Below are 22,603 nucleotides of genomic sequence, written 5' to 3' on the forward strand. Positions count from 1 at the left end.
GTATGTGTGTGCATTTACATGTGGTAGGGAATATAGATTGTAAGCTCCACTGGGGCAGGGACTGATGCAAATGGGCAAATATTCTCAGTAAAGCGCTGCGGAGTATGTGCGCACTATATAAATAACTGATAAAAAATAACAATGGGGCACACTAGATGGGCCTATTGGTTCTTATCTACTTTAATAATGCAGTTACTGTTACAGAGTGGTATAAATCCTCTTATTCCCTCAGTTACAGAGCAGTATCATATTCCTCTTATTCCCTCGGTTACAGAGCGGTATCACAGTCCTCTTATTCCCTCAGTTACAGAGCAGTATTGCAGTCCTCTTATTCCCTCAGTTACAGAGCAGTATCACAGTCCTCTTATTCCCTCAGTTACAGAGTGGTATCACAGTCCTCTTATTCCCTCAGTTACAGAGCAGTATCACAGTCCTCTTATTCCATCAGATACAGAGTGGTATTGCAGTCCTCTTATTCCCTCAGTTACAGAGTAGTATCACAGTCCTCTTATTCCCTCAGTTAGAGTGATACCACAGTCCTCTTATTACCTCAGTTACTGAGACATATCGCAGTCCTCTTATTACCTCAATTACAGAGGGGTATCATAGACCTCTTATTCCCTCAGTTACAGAGCGGTGTCGTAGTCCTCTTATTCCCTCAGTTACGGAGCGGTGTCGTAGTTCTCTTATTCCCTCAATTACAGAGCGGTATCACAGTCCTCTTATTCCCTCAGTTACAGAGCGGTATCATATTCCTTATTCCCTTAGTTACAGAGACGTATCACAGTCCTCTTATTCCCTCAGATACAGAGCGGTATCACAGTCCTCTTATTCCCTCAGTTACAGAGCGGTATCATATTCCTTATTCCCTCAGTTACAGAGCGGTATCACAGTCCTCTTATTCCCTCAGTTACAGAGCGGTATCATAGTCCTCCTATTTCCTCAGTTACAGAGCTGTATCATAGACCTCTTATTCCCTCAGTTACAGAGTGGTATCACAGTCCTCTTATTTCCTCAGTTACAGAGCGGTATCACAGTCCTCTTATTCCCTCAGTTACAGAGCGGTATCATAGTCCTCCTATTTCCTCAGTTACAGAGCGGTATCACAGTCCTCTTATTCCCTCAGTTACAGAGTGGTATTGCAGTCCTCTTATTCCCTCAGTTACAGAGCAGTATCACAGTCCTCTTATTCCCTCAGTTACAGAGCGGTATCACAGTCCTCTTATTCCCTCAGTTACAGAGTGGTATCACAGTTCTCTTATTCCCTCAGTTACAGAGCGGTATCACAGTTCTCTTATTCCCTCAGTTACAGAGCAGTATCACAGTTCTCTTATTCCCTCAGTTACAGAGTGGTATCACAGTCCTCTTATTCCCTCAGTTACAGAGCGGTATTATAGACCCCTTATTCTATCAGATACAGAGTGGTATTGCAGTCCTCTTATTCCCTCAGTTACAGAGTAGTATCACAGTCCTCTTATTCCCTCAGTTACAGAGCGGTATCATAGTCCTCTTATTCCCTCAGTTACAGAGCGGTATCATAGTCCTCCTATTTCCTCAGTTACAGAGCGGTATCATAGTCCTCCTATTTCCTCAGTTACAGAGCTGTATCACAGTCCTCTTATTCCCTCAGATACAGAGCGGTATCACAGTCCTCTTATTCCCTCAGTTACCGAGCGGTATCATATTCCTTATTCCCTCAGTTACAGAGCGGTATCACAGTCCTCTTATTCCCTCAGTTACAAAGCGGTATCATAGTCCTCCTATTTCCTCAGTTACAGAGCTGTATCATAGACCTCTTATTCCCTCAGTTACAGAGCGGTATCACAGTCCTCTTATTACCTCAGTTACAGAGCGGTATCACAGTCCTCTTATTCCCTCAGTTACAGAGTGGTATCACAGTCCTTAAATTCCCTCAGTTACAGAGCGATATTATAGAGCTCTTATTCCCTCAGTTACAGAGTAGTATCACAGTCCTCTTATTCCCTCAGATACAGAGCGGTATCACAGTCCTCTTATTCCCTCAGATACAGAGCGGTATCACAGTCCTCTTATTCCCTCAGATACAGAGCGGTATCACAGTCCTCTTATTCCCTCAGTTACAGAGCGGTATCACAGTCCTCATTCCCTCAGTTACAGAGACACATCACAGTCCTCTTATTCCCTCAGTTACAGAGCGGTATCATATTCCTCTTATTTCCTCAGTTACAGAGCGGTATCACAGTCCTCTTATTCCCTCAGTTACAGAGCAGTATCACATACCTCTTAATCCCTCAGATACAGAGTGGTATCGCAGTCCTTTTATTCCCTCAGTTACAGAGTAGTATCACAGTCCTCTTATTCCCTCAGTTACAGAGTAGTATCACAGTCCTCTTATTCCCTCAGTTACAGAGCAGTATCATAGACCTCTTATTCCCTCAGTTACAGAGCAGTATCATAGAACTCTTATTCCCTCAGGTACAGAGTGGTATCACAGTCCTTTTATTCCCTCAGTTACAGAGCGATATTATAGAGCTCTTATTCCCTCAGTTACAGAGTAGTATCACAGTCCTCTTATTCCCTCAGTTACAGAGCAGTATCACAGTCCTCATTCCCTCAGTTACAGAGCAGTATCATAGACCTCTTATTCCCTCAGTTACAGAGTGGTATCGCAGTCCTCTTATTCCCTCAGTTACAGAGCGATATCACAGTCCTCTTATTCCCTCAGTTACAGAGCAGTATCACAGTTCTCTTATTCCCTCAGTTACAGAGTGGTATCACAGTCCTCTTATTCCCTCAGTTACAGAGCGGTATTATAGACTCCTTATTCCCTCAGATACAGAGTGGTATTGCAGTCCTCTTATTCCCTCAGTTACAGAGTAGTATCACAGTCCTCTTATTCCCTCAGTTAGAGTGATACCACAGTCCTCTTATTACCTCAGTTACTGAGACATATCGCAGTCCTCTTATTACCTCAATTACAGAGGGGTATCATAGACCTCTTATTCCCTCAGTTACAGAGCGGTGTTGTAGTCCTCTTATTCCCTCAGTTACGGAGCGGTGTCGTAGTCCTCTTATTCCCCCAATTACAGAGCGGTATCACAGTCCTCTTATTCCCTCAGTTACAGAGCGGTATCATATTCCTTATTCCCTTAGTTACAGAGCGGTATCACAGTCCTCATTCCCTCAGTTACAGAGCGGTATCATAGTCCTCCTATTTCCTCAGTTACAGAGCGGTATCACAGTCCTCTTATTCCCTCAGTTACAGAGCTGTATCACAGTCCTCTTATTCCCTCAGTTACAGAGCGGTATCACAGTCCTCTTATTCCCTCAGTTACAGAGCGGTATCACAGTCCTCTTATTCCCTCAGTTACAGAGCGGTATCACAGTCCTCTTATTCCCTCAGTTACAGAGCGGTATCACAGTCCTCTTATTCCCTCAGTTACAGAACGGTATCGTAGTCCTCTTATTCCCTCGGTTACAGAGTGGTATCACAGTTCTCTTATTTCCTCAGTTACAGAGCGGTATCACAGTCCTCTTGTTCCCTCAGTTACAGAGCGGTATCATATTCCTTATTCCCTTAGTTACAGAGCGGTATCACAGTCCTCATTCCCTCAGTTACAGAGCGGTATCATATTCCTTATTCCCTTAGTTACAGAGCGGTATCACAGTCCTCATTCCCTCAGTTACAGAGCGGTATCATAGTCCTCCTATTTCCTCAGTTACAGAGCGGTATCACAGTCCTCTTATTCCCTCAGTTACAGAGCGGTATCATATTCCTCTTATTCCCTCAGTTACAGAGCGGTATCATATTCCTTATTCCCGCAGTTACAGAGTGGTATCATAGTCCTCTTATTCCCTCAGTTACAGAGCTGTATCACAGTCCTCCTATTTCCTCAGTTACAGAGTGGTATCATAGTCCTCTTATTCCCTCAGTTAAGAGAGCGGTATCACAGTCCTCTTGTTCCCTCAGTTACCGAGCGGTATCATAGTCCTCCTATTTCCTCAGTTACTGAGCGGTATCATAGACCTCTTATTCCCTCAGTTACAGAGCTGTATCACAGTCCTCCTATTTCCTCAGTTACAGAGCGGTATCACAGTCCTCATTCCCTCAGTTACAGAGCTGTATTATAGTCCTCTTATTCCCTCAGTTACAGAGCGGTATCATAGACCTCTTATTTCCTCAGTTACAGAGCGGTTGTCAGGATTCTGTAACTTTGTCTGTCCCCGGCGGGGGCGCTAGTGGGTCAGTGTTGGTGTGACGTAATACACGAGGAGACGGAAGAATAGTCCTGCGCATAGGCGCTGATATTTATTATGTCACAGGGATCACAAAGCAATTGAATAACAGGTGCAGTGGAATGCAAAACCAGAAAAAACAGGAAATATATATTCAAAAGTCACTGGTAACTATGATTGAAAATAACAGAACTCCGGAAATTGTAAAAAGCACACAGTCTCAGTATAACTCAGGATGAAATAACTTTGGAAAAACAGAACTCTGATAACTGTACAGTCTCTATGAAGCACAAGTCCAGATAGCCTAACGGGCTTAAGCAGGAGACAGTCTCTAAGCAAATAGATGTTAACTGCTGAGATGCACAGATGGTAACTGATAATGAGTGCACAGGTAGATAATGATAAAACAGTCTCTTACTGCTGGTGGATTGTGGCTGGCTGTGGCTGGAGTTTGTAGTTCCACAGGAACACTGGAACAGGGAGATGACTTGGAGATGCCAGAAATAGAAAACTGCTGGAAACAAAGAATTGCAGACTGGAACCTGGAACTGCTGGGACCTGTAGTTCCACAGGTCCAATACACAGGGGTATCTCTGCAGACAGAGGACTGCAAACAGGAGACGCCTGTTCACAGAATGTGACGTGCAAGAGAGCTGGAACCTGGAACTAGAAACGGAACTGGAACTGCTGAGACCTGTAGTTCCACAGGTCCAATACACAGGGGTATCTCTGCAGACAGATGACTGCAAACAGGAGACGCCTGTTCACAGAATGTGACGTGCAAGAGAGCTGGAACCTGGAACTAGAAACGGAACTGGAACTGCTGAGACCTGTAGTTCCACAGGTCCAATACACAGGGGTATCTCTGCAGACAGATGACTGCAAACAGGAGACGCCTGTTCACAGAATGTGACGTGCAAGAGAGCTGGAACCTGGAACCTGGAAACGGAACTGGAACTGCTGAGACCTGTAGTTCCACAGGTCCAATACACAGGGGTATCTCTGCAGACAGGGGACTGCAAACAGGAGCCGCCCGTTCACAGAATGTGACGCATTGTCCAAGGAGATGAGATTGAGACAGGAACTGAAGTTTATACCCACTGGTCTGTGATGATTGGATGTTGCATCTGTGAGAACACACCCCGCTGGATTAGGTGCTCAGATCAGCTGTGGATTAGTTGAAGCACTATGTACTCCAGGCTGCAGAGGACTGAAAACGAGAACTGGAACAGAACTGAACTGCTGGAACCTGTAGTTCCACAGTAGTGATGCGATGGAGAATGCAGATTCGTGACAGCGGTATCACAGTCCTCTTATTCCCTCAGTTAGAGAGCGGTATCATATTCCTCTTATTCCCTCAGTTACAGAGCAGTATCACAGTCCTCTTATTCCTTCAGTTACAGAGCGGTATCACAGTCCTCTTATTCCCTCAGTTACAGAGACGTATCACAGTCCTCTTATTCCCTCAGATACAGAGCGGTATCATATTCCTCTTATTCCCTCAGTTACAGAGCGGTATCACAGTCCTCTTATTACCTCAGTTACAGAGTGGTATCACAGTCCTCTTATTCCCTCAGTTACAGAGCGATATCACAGTCCTCTTATTCCCTCAGTTACAGAGCGGTATCACAGTCCTCTTATTCCCTCAGTTACAGAGCGGTATCACAGTCCTCTTATTCCCTCAGTTACAGAACGGTATCGTAGTCCTCTTATTCCCTCGGTTACAGAGTGGTATCACAGTTCTCTTATTTCCTCAGTTACAGATCGGTATCACAGTCATCTTATTCCCTCAGTTACAGAGCGGTATCACAGTCCTCTTTTTCCCTCAGTTACAGAGCGGTATCATATTCCTTATTCCCTTAGTTACAGAGCGGTATCACAGTCCTCATTCCCTCAGTTACAGAGCGGTATCATAGTCCTCTTATTCCCTCAGTTACAGAGCGGTATCACAGTCCTCTTATTCCCTCAGTTACAGAGCGGTATCACAGTCCTCTTATTCCCTCAGTTACAGAGCGGTATCACAGTCCTCTTATTCCCTCAGTTACAGAACGGTATCGTAGTCCTCTTATTCCCTCGGTTACAGAGTGGTATCACAGTTCTCTTATTTCCTCAGTTACAGAGCGGTATCACAGTCCTCTTGTTCCCTCAGTTACAGAGCGGTATCATATTCCTTATTCCCTTAGTTACAGAGCGGTATTATAGACTCCTTATTCCCTCAGATACAGAGTGGTATTGCAGTCCTCTTATTCCCTCAGTTACAGAGAGGTATCACAGTCCTCTTATTACCTCAGTTACAGAGTGGTATCACAGTCCTCTTATTCCCTCAGTTACAGAGCAGTATCACAGACCTCTTATTCCCTCAGATACAGAGTGGTATCGCAGTCCTTTTATTCCCTCAGTTACAGAGTAGTATCACAGTCCTCTTATTCCCTCAGTTACAGAGCAGTATCATAGACCTCTTATTCCCTCAGTTACAGAGCAGTATCATAGAACTCTTATTCCCTCAGGTACAGAGTGGTATCACAGTCCTTTTATTCCCTCAGTTACAGAGCGATATTATAGAGCTCTTATTCCCTCAGTTACAGAGTAGTATCACGGTCCTCTTATTCCCTCAGTTACAGAGTAGTATCGCAGTCCTCTTATTCCCTCAGTTACAGAGCGATATTATAGAGCTCTTATTCCCTCAGATACAGAGTGGTATCGCAGTCCTCTTATTCCCTCAGATACAGAGTGGTATCACAGTCCTCTTATTCCCTCAGTTACAGAGCGATATTGTAGAGCTCTTATTCCCTCAGTTACAGAGTAGTATCACAGTCCTCTTATTCCCTCAGTTACAGAGACGTATCGCAATCCTCTTATTACCTCAATTACAGAGCAGTATTGCAGTCCTCTTATTGCCTCAGTTACAGAGTGGTGATGTAGTCCTCTTTTCTATTACGTCCTAGAGGATGCTGGGGTCCACATTAGTACCATGGGGTATAGACAAGTACACCAGAAGCCATTGGCAATTTAAGAGTTTGAGAGTGTGGGCTGGCTCCTCCTATGCCCCTCCTACCAGACTCAGTTTAGAAAATGTGCTCGGAGGAGCCGTTCACAGCTAGGGGAGCTCTACAGAGCTTCTTTAGTAAAAAGGTTTTTTTTTAGAGTTTATTATTTTACAGGGAGGCTGCTGGCAACAGCCTCCCTGCTTCGTGGGACTAGGGGGGGGAGTGGTGTCCGTCCTGCAGGGTCTGAGCCGATATCTTCGCTGACAGGACACTGAGCTCCAGAGGGGATAAATCGTTCCCCCGCCAGAGGAGATCACTCACCCCAGCAGCATGCTGCCACCCCCTTACAGAGCCAGAAGATTGATGGCGAGTGAGTCACTGACCCCCCTAGCAAGCAGGGGGCCAGTGTGAAGATGGCAGCAACAGGGTGGGATCGCAGTACTAACTGCGCTCCGGAGGCTCAGCAGTACTTAGTGTGGCGCTGTGAGGGGAGCCCTGAGCCAGCGCCTGAACTCTGCACTGGTCAGCAAACCTGTCGGGGTCGGTGGATCTAAGCCAGCATTTACCTCATTCCAGTATAATCCTTGTGAAGAGCGGTAAGGCAGCGCCATTTTGGGAGAGAAGCTTCCAGTGCGGACCTAGCAGCATTCAGCGCCATTTTCCTGCCTGCACAGCGCTGTCCAGGAAGAGCAAGTCCCTCCACAGCAACTCCAGCTATCTCTCACGGTAACAGGGGGTTGTAGAAGTAGGGGGGGGGGGGGAGGCTGCATAAAGACTGTGTAACCTATTATGGTACACAGTCAGTGCTGGTAGAGGGTCTCCCATTACCTTAAAAGCGCGGTGTGTGGGTTGGCTCCAATCTCTGTGTCTCTTGCCATTTTTGGGGGTGAAACTCTGTCCTCCCCTGTGTGTGGAGTGTCTGTGGTCTCCATTAAGCTATGTCCAGGGACTCTGTGTCATATGCTGCAGAGGATATGTCCTCTCAGGATGATCCCATTCCATGTAATCAGGATTCCACTGGTTTAGCACAGATACCAGCAAGGGAGCCTGAGTGGTTATCCTCTATCAAAACTGATTTCTAACAGGGTTGCACAAAATTAATCAGCAACTCACGCTTTACAGAACTCTATGGCAGTCTGGCCCAGTTCTGGTACCTCAGGGCCCCCCGCTGTATATTCCCAAAAACGTGCTCTTGCACAGATCATGCAAGACGACACAGATACTGATTCTGACACTGCGGAAGGTGACAGGGACGTGTTGCGGGGGCAGCATCTCTTGCAAAAGAGGTGCAGTTGATGATAGCGGCCATTAGGGATGTGTTGAATATTGCTGATACACCACCCGAGCAGGTTGAGGAGGCTTACTTCACGGAAAATAAGAAAGCCTCACTAACCTTCCCTGCGTCAAAAGAATGAACTGCTATTTTTGAAAAGGTTTGGGAAAACCCAGAGAAAAAATTCCAGATACCTAAAAGGGCCCAGGTGACTTTCCCTTTCCCTGAGGTCGATAGGAAAAAATGGGAAAACCCACCCATTGTTGACGCGTCGGTATCCAGACTCTCAAAAAAGGTGGTTTTACCTGTTCCAGGATCTACCGCCTTTAAAGAGCCGGCTGATCGTAAAATTAATAATACGCTCAAATCCATGTACACGGCTTCAGGGGCAATACTACATCCCACTATTGCCAGTGCTTGGATTGCAAAAGCTATAGTAAAGTGGTCAGGCACGTTACGTGAAGATTTGGATACTATGGATAAATGTGATGTTGAATTGTTTTTGCGTCACATTCAGGATTCGGCAGGATTTCTGGTGGAATCCATGAAAGACCTGGGTTCCATGGCTGCAGGAATTTCTTCCATGTCTGCCTCCGCTCGTCGAGAACTGTGGCTGAGTCAGTGGTCTGCTGACACGGAATCCAGGAGAAGTGTGGAGTCCCTACCCTATACAGGTCGGGCTCTCTTTGGGGAAGCGCTAGATGCGTGGATCTCCACGGCTACAGCGGGTAAGTCACCTTTTCTTCCCTCAGCTACACCTGCTCCGAAGAAACCCTTTTCTTCAACTACGTCACAGTCCTTTCAGGCTGCCAAACCCAGAAAGGCCAGGCCGTCCAACACCTGCTTTCGGTGAGGTCAGCCCAAGTCCAAGAAACCTGCTGCTGCAGGTTCCCAGGAACAGAAACCTGCTTCAGGTATACCAAAGTCCTCCGCATGACGGTGGACTGCACGCCCCGAAGGTGGGGCCGGTGGGAGCGAGACTCAGGCATTTCAGTCATGTCTGGGTGTTATCCGGCCTGGATCCCTGGGTGCAAGATATTGTGTCCCAGGGGTACAGGCTGGAATTTCAAAATCTTCCTCCTCACCGATTTTTCAAATCAGGCTTGCCAGCTCTGCTGGCAGACAGGACTGTCCTGCAAGAAGCCATCCAGAAGTTGGTGGAGGCACAGGTCATTGTGCCAGTACCACCTCATATGCAAAACAAAGATTACTATTCAAACATTTTCGTGGCACCGGAACCGGATGGTTCGGTCAGACCCATTCTGAACCTAAAATTGCTAAACCCCTTTCTGAAGGAGTTCAAGTTCAAAATGGAGTCTCTAAGGGTGGTGATATCAGGTCTGGAAGAGGGGGAATTCCTGGTATCCCTTGATATCAAGGATGCGTACCTCCACATTCCGATTTGGCTGCCGCATCAGGCTTATCTCTGCTTTGCATTGTTGGACTGTCATTTTCAGTTCCAGGTTCTGCCATTCGGCCTCTCCACAACACCGAGGGTATTCACCAAAGTGATGGCGGAGATGATGGTTCTCCTCCGCAAGCAAGGGGTAAACATCATTCCATATCTGGACAATTTTCTGATAAAAGCATCGTCCAAGGAGAAGCTTTTGCAGTCCATTGTTCTCACGACCCACCTACTCAGAGTCCACGTTTGGATTCTGAATCTTCTAAAATCACATTTGGAACCCACCAGGAGGTTGTCCTTTCTGGGAATGATCCTCGACACGGAAGTGCAGAGGGTGTTTCTTCCACAGGAAAAAGCGTTGGTGATACAAACAATGGTCCAGGATGTCCTGAAACCAGCCTGGGTGTCGGTTCATCAATGCATTCGCCTTCTGGGAAAGATGGTGGCCTCTTACGAGGCTCTCCAGTATGGGAGGTTTCATGCTCGGTCCTTCCAGTTGGACCTCCTGGACAAGTGGTCGGGATCTCAGCTACACATGCACCTGAGAATATGTCTGTTGCCAAAGGGCAGGATTTCACTCCTCTGGTGGCTCCAATTGCCTCACCCTCTGGAGGGCCGCAGATTCGTTATTCGGGACTGGATCCTTCTAACCACAGATGCAAGCCTCCAGGGCTGGGGCGCAGTCACTCAAGAGGAAACCTTCCAAGGAAGGTGGTCAAATCTGGAAGCAGGCCTACCGATCAACATTCTGGAACTGAGATCCGTATACAACGGTCTTCTTCAGGCGGCCCATCTTCTAAGAAATCGGGCCAGTCAAGTGCAGTCGGACGATGTAACGACAGTGGCTTACATAAACCGACAGGGCGGAACGAAGAGCAGAGCTGCAATGCTAGAGGTGACAAGAATCATCCTCTGAGCAGAAAAACATGCGTTGGCACTGTCAGCAATCTTCATTCCGGAAGTGGACAACTGGGAATCAGACTTCCTCAGCAGACACGACCTCCATCCAGGGGAGTGGGGCCTCCATCCGGAGCTGTTCAAAGAAATAACAGACCTTTGGGGGTACCCCAAATAGACATGATGGCCTCTCGGCTCAACAAGAAGCTTCAGCGTTATTGTTCCAGGTCGAGGGACCTACAAGCAGTGGAAGTGGACGCCCTAGTGTCTCCGTGGGTGTTCCAGTTGGTGTACGTGTTTCCACCTCTTCCACTTATCCCAAGAGTTCTAAAGCTCATAAGGAGAACAAGGGTTCAAGCGATCCTCATTGCTCCAGACTGGCCAAGAAGGGCTTGGTACGTGGAGCTTCTGGATCTACTGCAAGAAGAGCCGAGGACTCTTTCTATTCGGGAGGATCTGCTGCAGGAGGGTCCGGTCGCCTATCAAGACTTACCACGGCTACGTTTGACGGCATGAAGGTTGAACGCCTGATTCTAGCTCGGAAGGGCATTCCGGACAAGGTTATTCCTACCCTGATACAGGCTAGGAATGGAGTAACGTCTAAACATTACCATCGTATTTGGAAAAAATATGTGTCTTGGTGTGAGTCCAATAAATTTCCTACGGTGGATTTTCAACTGGGATGGTTTCTCCTCTTCATACAAGCTGTGATGGATATGGGCCTGAGGTTGGAATCTGTGAAGGTACAGATTTTGGCCTTATACATTTTCTTCCAGAAACAATTGGCTGCCCTCCCTGAGTTCAGACCTTTTTGAAGGGAGTTCTGCACATCCAACCTCCCTATGTGCCCCCTATGGCGCCATGGGATCTTAACGTGGTGTTGCAGTATCTCCAATCTGACTGGTTTGAGCCTCTACAGGAGGTTGAGGTCAAATTTCTTATGTGGAAGGCTGTCACTTTGTTGGCTTTAGCTTCTGTTAGACGTGTGTCGGAGTTGGGGGCTTTGGGGGTTATTTCGTGTTGATCGCTTGCTGTGAATTTTTCGCAGCGCAGCGATGAGGGCAAAAAATGGCATTTATGCGTATGCCCCGCAATGTGCACGTGCAAAGTATGGGTACAATGAATGATGTGGTTTTCCTCAGTCTCTAGCGAAGATTTAAGTCATATTGACGCCCACAGAGTGATTGACATGAAGGGGGCGTTCCTGGGTGTAAACTGACCATTTTCAGGGAGTGTTTGGAAAAATGCAGGCATGCCAGGGAAAACGCAGGCGTGGCTAGGCGGCTGTGTGATGTCAAATCCGGACACGAATAGGCTGAAGTTATCGCAAGCGCTGGGTACGTTTTGAGCTACTCTGAAACTGCACAAATTGTTTTTGCAGAGCTCGGCTGCACATGCGTTCATACTTCTGCTAAGCTAAATTACACTCCCCAGTGGGCGGTGGCATAGCGTTTGCACGGCTGCTAAAACTAGCTAACGAGCTATAAACTCGGAATGACCTCCTTTGTCCTGTAAAAGCCCATACTTGATCTTCCATGTAGATAGAGCTGAGCTCCGGACACATCAGTAGTTTCTTCCGAAGTTTGTGTTGAAATTTCATATCAACCAACCCTTTGTGGTGCCGGTTACTACTGACTCCTCATTTTCGTCAAAGTCCTTGGCTGTTGTAAGGGCTCTGAAAATCCATGTGAATAGGACTGCTTGTCACAGAAAATCGGACTCTGTCCTATATGATCCCAAGAAACTTGGGTATCCTGCTTCTAAGCAGACTCTCTCTCTCGCTGGATCAGGTTCACTATCAAGCATACGTATTCTACGGCAGGCTTGCCGTGTCCTACGTCTGTTAAGGCCCACTCTACTCGTAAGGTGGGGTCTACCTGAGCGGCTGCCCGGGGTGTCTCGGCGTTACAACTTTGCCGAGCAGCAACTTGGTCTGGGTCGAACACGTTTGCAAAGTTCTACAAGTTCGATAATTTGGCCTCTGAGGACCTGAAGTTTGGTCAGTCAGTCCTGCAGGAGCCTCCGCGCTTTCCCTCCCATTCTGGGAGCTTTGGTACATCCCCATGGTATTAATATGGACCCCAGCATCCTCTAGGACGTAAGAGAAAATAGGATTTTGGTACCTACCGGTAAATCCTTTTCTTGTAGTCCGTAGAGGATGCTGGGCGCCCGCCCAGCGCTTTGTTTTCCTGCTATAGTTATTTGGTTCAGTACAACTTTGTTTTAGTTGAGTACTTACCATTACTTGGTAAGTAATGTTTCAGTGGTTGCTGAGTTTCAAGCTAGTTAGCTTGATGTGCCTTGTATGTGTGAGCTGGTATGACTCTCGCCACTAACTGTATAAAATCCTTCTCTCGAAGATGTCCGTCTCCTTGGGCAGAGTTTCTAGACTGAGTCTGGTAGGAAGAGCATAGAGGGAGGAGCCACGGCCGGTGCAAGGTTTCTCAACACCCTAGGCAAAACTTCTGCCTACTGCCCTCCCCTCCCCTCCCAATACCCTCTTTCCATCTAGGAAAGGTAAGAGGGGTGAGTCACGGTGTGTGAGGGTTGGATGTAAGACAGAACGGGGAGGAGAGAGAGAAAAAGAGGGTTTCAGGGAGAGAGAAAAAGAGGGGGGAGCAAGGGAGAGAGAGAGGGGGGGGATGAGTGAGAGAGACTGTATCAGGGAGAAAGAGAACAGTGAGATAGTGAAAGAGGGTGTCAAATAGAGAGAGAGAGAAAGGGTGTCAGAGGGAGAGAGAGAGAGAGAGAGAGAGAGAGAGAGAGAGAGAGAGAGAGAGAGAGAAATGAAGAGCGCGGGAGAGGGAGAGAGAGAGAGAGAGAGAGAGAGAGAGAGAGAGAGAGAGGGTATCAGGGAGAGAGAGGGTCTCAACCAAGGAGAGGGGAGGTTTTGGGAAACAGTCAGCGAGCACAGCAATTTAAGTCAAAGTAGTTAGAGAGGGGTCAAAGAACAGTCCACATCAAAAAGACATCAAATAACTAGCGTATATTTCATATAGCAGGTGGAGGTGCATCCAGAGAGTAAATATAGTATTAACAGAAAAATGACAGAAAGAAACTCTTTTGTTGTGCACTCTTGTCTATGAAAAAATGGAATTAGTTAAAATTTTACTTTTATTAGTTATAATTAGAATAGATATATGATAGCTCTCAGATAAATTTCACATCGGCCATAACACAAGAAATTGGAGTTCAATGACTCAATTCAAAACATATAGGCAGTCCTATATAAATATAATGACAGTCTGATACTGGTATAAAATTGTCCAGAACCTGAGATATAGATAATAAAAAGCTGGATGCTTTGATATAAGGAGATTCATCAATTATAGGTCAGACTGACACTATATTAGGCCGAAGCTATTTACACACACACACACACACACACACACACACACACACACACACACACACACACACACAGTCACAAAATACATGAGAGGCATATGCAGTCCATCTCAATAACCTGGATGTTAATGGCTAACAGATTCCCTCTATCTGGTAACAAACAATAGTGTGTTGCTGAACTGGCTAACAATGTGTCAATGTAAAACTTAATGTGATACAATACTGCTGTGTAAGGGTAATGAAAGAAACAAATCAGAATCATTAAAGTACAGTTCAAAATAAGTCTGCCGCATAGATGTGTACAATGTATAAGTTGTGCAGTGAAAATATTACTGATTAGTTTAGATTCAGTGATGTACAGTATCTACCTCAATAAAACCATGCATGGGTACAGTCAGGGGTGATAGAAAAGAAGGTCTCCCGGTGTATGAGCTCTGTATGGCAGCTGCGGCTCTGTCACATGCAAAGGGTCACAGTGGTGACAGAGTGACCGTGTCCGCAGAGCCGGCACTCTAGAGAGGAGACGGGGGTATATAGAGTGTCTGCTATTAGAAAAAAATTGTCAGATTTTCCCTGATGAATTTAATTAAATTCAGTGCAGGGACACTGCTGACACATGATCCAATGACAGCACTTTGGATTGGAGAGGTAGAGAGATGAGATGAGGTTTGGGCAGAGGAATAGAGCTGGAGAGGGGTAGAACAAAGTTCCGGTGAGGTTCTGGAGAGCCGCTGCTGCCTGCTGTGTGTGATGTACAGTCACAGTGGACAGCAGTGAGCGGGTCCTCGCGCAGCTGTGACCGGATAGAAGGAAGGAAGAGCGGGCAGCTGTGGAGAGCAGTCGAGTTAGCAGCGTGCTCTGTTTTGAATTGAGTAATTGGACTCAAATTTCTTAAAATTATCCCTGATATTTTCGCCAACACTAGAAATGTCTTTCTAGAGTTATGCCCCATGAAAAAGGAATCTCAGAGGCTACCATATATCAATTCTAATTAGAACTAAGAAGAGTTACGTGTTTACTAAATCTATTTTTTCATAGACAAGAGTGCCCGACAAGAGGGTGTTAGAGAAGAGAGAAGGAAAGAAAGGGGGGAAAGAGTGATGGAGAAAGAGGTATAAGAGGGAAGAGAGAGTGAGGGGGAGTGAAAGGAGGGAGAGAGACAGTGTCAGGGAGAGAGGGAAAGGGAGGGGGAGTGAGTGGGAGAGAGACAGATGGTGTCAGGGAGAGAGAGAGAGGAGAGCAAGAGAGAGCGTGTGTCAGGGAGAGAGGGGAGAACCAGTGAGAGGGAGGGGCGAGTGCGCTAGAGTGAGACACAGGGTGTCGAGGAGAGATAGCGTGTCAGTGAGAGGAAGAGGGAGAGAGAGACAAAGAGGGAGGGGAGCAAGTGGGAGAGAGAGGGTGTCAGGAAAGGAGGGAGACAGAGAGGGGGGAGCAAAAGAGATGGGTGGAATAGTGAGTGGCAGAGAGAGCGCGCATCAGGGAGAGAAAGAGCGGGATGGGAGAGAGAGAGAAAGAGATGGAGGGGGCGGGAGAGAGATAGAGAGGGAGAGAGATGGAGAGAGAGAGAGAGAGAGAGAGAGAGAGAGAGAGAGAGAGAGAGAGAGAGAGAGGGGGGAGCCATAGAGGGAGAGTGGGGAGAGATAGACAGGGGGAGCAATACGGAGATGGATAGAGGGAGAGAGAGGGGAGGGAGAGAGAGGGGAGCGACAGAGGGAGAGAGAGGGGAGCGACAGAGGGAGAGAGAGGGGAGCGACAGAGGGAGAGAGAGAGGGGATCGATAGAGGGAGAGAGAGAGGGGATCGATAGAGGGAGAGAGAGAGAGGGGGGATCGATAGAGGGAGAGAGAGAGAGGGGGGATCGATAGAGGGAGAGAGAGAGAGGGGATCGATAGAGGGAGAGAGAGAGAGAGAGGATCGAAAGAGGGAGAGAGAGAGGGGATCGATAGAGAGAGAGAGGGGATCGATAGAGGGAGAGAGAGAGAGAGAGGGGATCGATAGAGGGAGAGAGAGGATCGATAGAGGGAGAGAGAGAGAGGGGATCGATAGAGAGAGAGAGGGGATCGATAGAGGGAGAGAGAGAGAGAGGGGATCGATAGAGGGAGAGAGAGGAGTGATAGAGGGAGAGAGAGGAGTGATAGAGGGAGAGAGAGGAGTGATAGAGGGAGAGAGAGAGAGGGGATCGATAGAGGGAGAGAGGGAGGGGATCGATAGAGGGAGAGAGGGAGGGGATCGATAGAGGGAGAGAGAGGGGATCGATAGAGGGAGAGAGAGGGGATCGATAGAGGGAGAGAGAGGGGATCGATAGAGGGAGAGAGAGGGGATCGATAGAGGGAGAGAGAGGGGATCGATAGAGGGAGAGAGAGGGGATCGATAGAGGGAGAGAGAGGGGATCGATAGAGGGAGAGAGAGAAGAGTGATAGAGGGAGAGAGAGAGAAGAGTGATAGAGGGAGAGAGAAGAGTGATAGAGGGAGAGAGAGGGGAGTGAGAGGGAGAGAGAGAGAGGAGTGATAGAGGGAGAGAGAGAGGAGTGATAGAGGGAGAGAGAGAGGAGTGAGAGGGAGAGAGAGAGGAGTGAGAGGGAGAGAGAGAGGAGTGAGAGGGAGAGAGAGGGGAGTGATAGAGGGAGAGAGAGAAGAGTGATAGAGGGAGAGAGAGAAGAGTGATAGAGGGAGAGAGAGAAGAGTGATAGAGGGAGAGAGAGAAGAGTGATAGAGGGAGAGAGAGAAGAGTGATAGAGGGAGAGAGAGAAGAGTGATAGAGGGAGAGAGAGAAGAGTGAGAGGGAGAGAGAGAGGAGTGAGAGGGAGTGAGAGGGAGAGAGAGAAGAGTGATAGAGGGAGAGAGAGAAGAGTGATAGAGGGAGAGAGAGAGGAGTGAGAGGGAGAGAGAGAGGAGTGAGAGGGAGAGAGAGAGGAGTGAGAGGGAGAGAGAGAAGAGTGATAGAGAGAGGAGTGATAGAGGGAGAGAGAGAGGAGTGATAGAGGGAGAGAGAAGAGTGATAGAGGGAGAGAGAGAAGAGTGATAGAGGGAGAGAGAGAAGAGTGATAGAGGGAGAGAGAGAAGAGGGAGAGAGGGAGAGAGAGAAGAGTGATAGAGGGAGAGAGAGAAGAGTGATAGAGGGAGAGAGAGAGGAGTGAGAGGGAGAGAGAGAGAGGAGTGAGAGGGAGAGAGAAGAGTGATAGAGGGAGAGAGAGAAGAGTGATAGAGGGAGAGAGAGAAGAGTGATAGAGGGAGAGAGAGAAGAGTGATAGAGGGAGAGAGAGAAGAGGGAGAGAGGGAGAGAGAGAAGAGTGATAGAGGGAGAGAGAGAAGAGTGATAGAGGGAGAGAGAGAGGAGTGAGAGGGAGAGAGAGAGAGGAGTGAGAGGGAGAGAGAAGAGTGATAGAGGGAGAGAGAGAAGAGTGATAGAGGGAGAGAGAGAAGAGTGATAGAGGGAGAGAGAGAGGAGTGAGAGGGAGAGAGAGAGAGGAGTGAGAGGGAGAGAGAGAAGAGTGATAGAGGGAGAGAGAGAAGAGTGATAGAGGGAGAGAGAGAAGAGTGATAGAGGGAGAGAGAGAGGAGTGATAGAGGGAGAGAGAAGGGAGAGATAGAGGAGAGGGGGAGATAGAGAGGGGGAGCGATAGGGAGATGGATAGAGGGATGGAGAGGGGGGAAAGAGAGAGAGAGGGGGGGAGGGAGAGGGAAAGAGAGAGGGGGATGAGGAAAGACACACTACCTGTTCCAGCCTTGCTAGGCATCAGGGGATGTCTCTGATGGGGCGGGCAAGTCACGGAATTAGGCCGGCCCCTTTCCACCCGAGAATCGCGGCAATGCATTCCCCCTGCTGCCACATTGTGGGATCGCCTGGATGACCGCCCTGCCCTGTCTTTCCTATAATCTGGCCCAGCAAGCTGGCACTACAGAGCCAGGCCAGCATCCAGGGAAGAAACGCCGGAGCTGCCATAATCACATTCTGACTTACCATGTATCCACGGGTCTCCTGTCGGTGCCCCTGCTGCTGTGCTGGCCGAAGAGCTGCAGGGACCCATCAGCGCGGTCATCATGTAGGGGGGATGTCGGTGGAAGTGGCTGTCCAGCCTGCCCTCGGAAGTGGAGGAGCGCCAGGTACTTGGGGGGGGGGAGTGACACAACCTCTGACCACCTCTGGCAAATAGGAAAAGACATGGGCGGGCGCACACTCGTCAGACTGAGTGCAGTCTGCCATCACTGGGTGTCTGGAAGAAGACCTTCATTTTCCCCCAGGCAGCCTCAGCGGGCCGTCCCTTCAGGTCCTGGCGCCCATAGGCAGCTGCCTAATGGAAGCACCGGCCCTGGGAGGAGCCAGCCCACACTCTCAAACTCTTAAAGTGCCAATGGCTCCTGGTGGATCAGTCTATACCCCATGGTACTAATGTGGACCCCAGCATCATCTACGGACTACGAGAAAAGGATTTACTGGTAGGTAACCAAAATCCTATTATTCCCTCAGTTACAGAACGGTATTTTAGTCATTTTATTCCCTCAGTTACAGAGCAGTATTGCAGTCCTCTTGTTCCCTCAGTTACAGAGCAGTATCGCAGTCCTCTTGTTCCCTCAGTTACAGAGCGATATCATAGTCCTCTTATTCCCTCAGTTACAGAGAGGTATCGCAGTCCTCTTGTTCCCTCAGTTACAGAGCGGTATCGTAGTCATCTTATTTTCTCAGTTACAGAGTGGTATCACAGTCCTCTTATTCCCGCAGTTACAGAGTGGTATCGCAGTCCTCTTATTCCCTCAGTTACAGAGTGGTATCGCAGTCCTCTTATTCCCTCAGTTACAGAGTGGTATCGCAGTCCTCTTATTCCCTCAGTTACAGAGCGGTATCACAGTCCTCTTATTCCCGCAGTTACAGAGTGGTATCGCAGTCCTCTTGTTCCCTCAGTTACAGAGTAGTATCACAGTTATCTTATTCCCTCAGTTACAGAGTGGTATCACAGTCCTCTTATTCCCTCAGTTACAGAACGGTATCGTAGTCCTCTTATTCCCTCGGTTACAGAGTGGTATCACAGTTCTCTTATTTCCTCAGTTACAGAGCGGTATCACAGTCCTCTTATTACCTCAGTTACAGAGCGGTATCGCAGTCCTCTTATTCCCTCAGTTATAGAGCGGTATAGTAATCCTCTTATTCCCTCAGTTACAGAGCGGTATTGTAGTCCTCTTATTCCGTCAGTTACAGAGCGGTATCGTAGTCCTCTTATTCCGTCAGTTACAGAGCGGTATCGTAGTCCTCTTATTCCCTAAACTACAGAGCGGTATCGCAGTCCTCTTATTCCCTCAGTTACAGAGCGGTGTCATAGTTCTCTTATTCCCTAGGGTACAGAGTGGTATCGTAGTCCTCTTATTCCCTCAGTTACAGAGACGTATCGCAGTCCCTCAGTTAGTACAGAGCGGTATCGCAGTCCTCTTAGTCCCTCAGTTACAGAGACGTATCGTAGTCCTCTTATTCCCTCAGTTACAGAGCGGTATCATAGTCCTCTTATTACCTCAGTTACAGAGTGGTATCACAGTACTCTTATTCCTTTAGTTACAGAGCGGTGTCATAGTCCTCTTAGTCCCTCAGTTGCAGAGCGGTACCGCAGTCCTCTTATTCCCTCAGTTATAGAGCGGTATCGTAGTCCTCTTATTCCCTCAGTTACAAAGCGGTATCGCAGTCCTCTTATTCCCTCAGTTACAGAGCAGTATCACAGTCCTCGTGTTCCCTCAGTTACAGGGCAGTATCGCAGACCTCTTATTCCCTCAGTTACAGAGTGGTATCGCAGTCCTCTTATTCCCTCAGTTATAGAGCGGTATCGTAGTCCTGTTATTCCCTCAGTTACAGAGCGGTATCGCAGTCCTCTTATTCCCTCAGTTACAGAGCGGTATCACAGTTCTCTTATTCCCTCAGTTACAGAGCGGTATCACAGTCCTCTTATTCCCTCAGTTACAGTACGGTATCGTAGTCCTCTTATTCCCTCGGTTACAGAGTGGTATCACAGTTCTCTTATTACCTCAGTTACAGAGCGGTATCGCAGTCCTCTTATTCCCTCAGTTATAGAGCGGTATAGTAATCCTCTTATTCCCTCAGTTACAGAGCGGTATTGTAGTCCTCTTATTCCGTCAGTTACAGAGCGGTATCGTAGTCCTCTTATTTTCTCAGTTACAGAGTGGTATCACAGTCCTCTTATTCCCGCAGTTACAGAGTGGTATCGCAGTCCTCTTATTCCCTCAGTTACCGAGCGGTATCGCAGTCCTCTTATTCCCTCAGTTACAGAGCGGTATCACAGTCCTCTTATTCCCGCAGTTACAGAGTGGTATCACAGTCCTCTTATTACCTCAGTTACAGAGTGGTATCGCAGTCCTATTAACTCAGTTACAGAGTGGTATCACAGTTCTCTTATTCCCTCAGTTACAGAGTGGTATCACAGTCCTCTTATTCCCTCAGTTACAGAGCGGTATCGCAGTCCTCTTATTCCCTCAGTTATAGAGCGGTATAGTAATCCTCTTATTCCCTCAGTTACAGAGCGGTATGGTAGTCCTCTTATTCCGTCAGTTACAGAGCGGTATCGTGGTCCTCTTATTTTCTCAGTTACAGAGTGGTATCACAGTCCTCTTATTCCCGCAGTTACAGAGTGTTATCGCAGTCCTCTTATTCCCTCAGTTACCGAGCGGTATCGCAGTCCTCTTATTCCCTCAGTTACAGAGCGGTATCACAGTCCTCTTATTCCCGCAGTTACAGAGTGGTATCACAGTCCTCTTATTACCTCAGTTACAGAGTGGTATCGCAGTCCTATTACCTCAGTTACAGAGTGGTATCACAGTTCTCTTATTCCCTCAGTTACAGAATGGTATCACAGTCCTCTTATTCCCTCAGTTACAGAGTGGTATCACAGTTCTCTTTTTCCCTCAGTTACAGAGCGGTATTGCAGTCCTCTTATTCCCTCAGTTATAGAGCGGTATAGTAGTCCTCTTATTCCCTCAGTTACAGAGCGGTATCGTAGTCCTCTTATTCCATCAGTTACAGAGCGGTATCGTAATCCTCTTATTTTCTCAGTTACAGAGCGGTATCACAGTCCTCTTATTCCCTCAGTTACAGAGTGGTATCACAGTTCTCTTATTCCCTCAGTTACAGAATGGTATTTTAGTCCTTTTATTTCCTCAGTTACAGAGTGGTATCGTAGTCCTCTTATTACCTCAGGGGACCACCGGTCACAATACTGATGCAGGGATCTGGGCACCTGAAATCCTGACAGTCGGAATGCCGACCAACATGGACTGTTCCCACCCGTGGGTGTCCACAACACCCATAGAGTGGGAATATAACCTGTGGTGAGCATATTGTCACACATACTCAATGCGTAGGAAGTCATAGTGTTAGACTCATGAATAAAACAGTTTAAGAGATCTTGCTCTAATCAGTCTCCAGGCTACCATTCAGCTGTGCTGACCAGATCTCATGGTGCTGGACTTTGCTATGACTTCTATCAGTCTCCAGGCCACCATTCAGCTGTGCTGACCAGATCTCATGGTGCTGGACTTTGCTATGACTTCTATCAGTCTCCAGGCCACCATTCAGCTGTGCTGACCAGATCTCATGGTGCTGGACTTTGCTCTGACTTCTGTCAGTCTCCAGGCCACCATTCAGCTGTGCTGACCAGATCTCATGGTGCAGCACTTTGCTCTGACTCCTAGCGATCTCGAGGCCACCACCCATAAAGAAAAAAATAATCCAGGCGCCAAACTGCAATGGATGTCCCAATAGGCTAGATGAAAGTAGCTGCTGCACACCTGCTAAGAGAATAGTAACTTCTCTCACAAAGAATGTACAGACAGAAAGGTAGTGGTGCCGCTGAACACATCAGTCAAAAAAATAGAAAAATTGAATATTTAAAATTTATTTAAAAAATAAAAATAAAAAAATAGACGTGTATTACACACAATACAATAATGCACTAACACTCACAGGGAATGTATTAAAATCAATATATATAGTATATTCATCACCACAATATCAAATTAGGCCTCCTATAAACAGGTCAGTATATAATACATGCTGAATAATAACCTAGTTAAGTAAGGAGCCATTATCACGTAGCTCCTTGCTGGTTAATCAGATTGGGGTAATGGAGGTGTGAGGTGTGGTGCCTCTGGACTGGCTGAGCTGGATGGCTTAGGTGTGGCATACCTTTACATTCTATTAACACTTTTCACACACTATAATTTCTTTAACATTATTTCTCCATTTTAATTACATCTCATTTTTGTATCACCTTCTTCATAGCTTTGGCTTCCTAACACTAATTTATAAACACTATAGTTTTTTCACTGGTATGCTGCCCTGGGCTTTCTGTCTTATTCTGGTGTTTTGGGGTGCCACACCCTGCACCTAGATATAGTGCTAGGGACCCCAAATATACAGAGACGCCTTGATGCGGCTTTGGGGCTTATTCATACATTTGTGCAAATATATGTAACCAAGATCTCT

General features: G+C 47.4%; 1 protein-coding gene across 1 annotated transcript in view; it reads right to left on the bottom strand.

Annotated features, from left to right (window-relative positions):
• LOC135057092 (zinc finger protein 850-like) overlaps positions 1-22,603 on the bottom strand; it is a 70,688-nt gene that overhangs the window by 34,987 nt on the left and 13,098 nt on the right. The window lies entirely within an intron of this gene.

This window comes from Pseudophryne corroboree, chromosome 3, assembly GCF_028390025.1.
Source record: "Pseudophryne corroboree isolate aPseCor3 chromosome 3, aPseCor3.hap2, whole genome shotgun sequence".
NCBI classification, from domain to species: Eukaryota; Metazoa; Chordata; class Amphibia; order Anura; family Myobatrachidae; genus Pseudophryne; species Pseudophryne corroboree.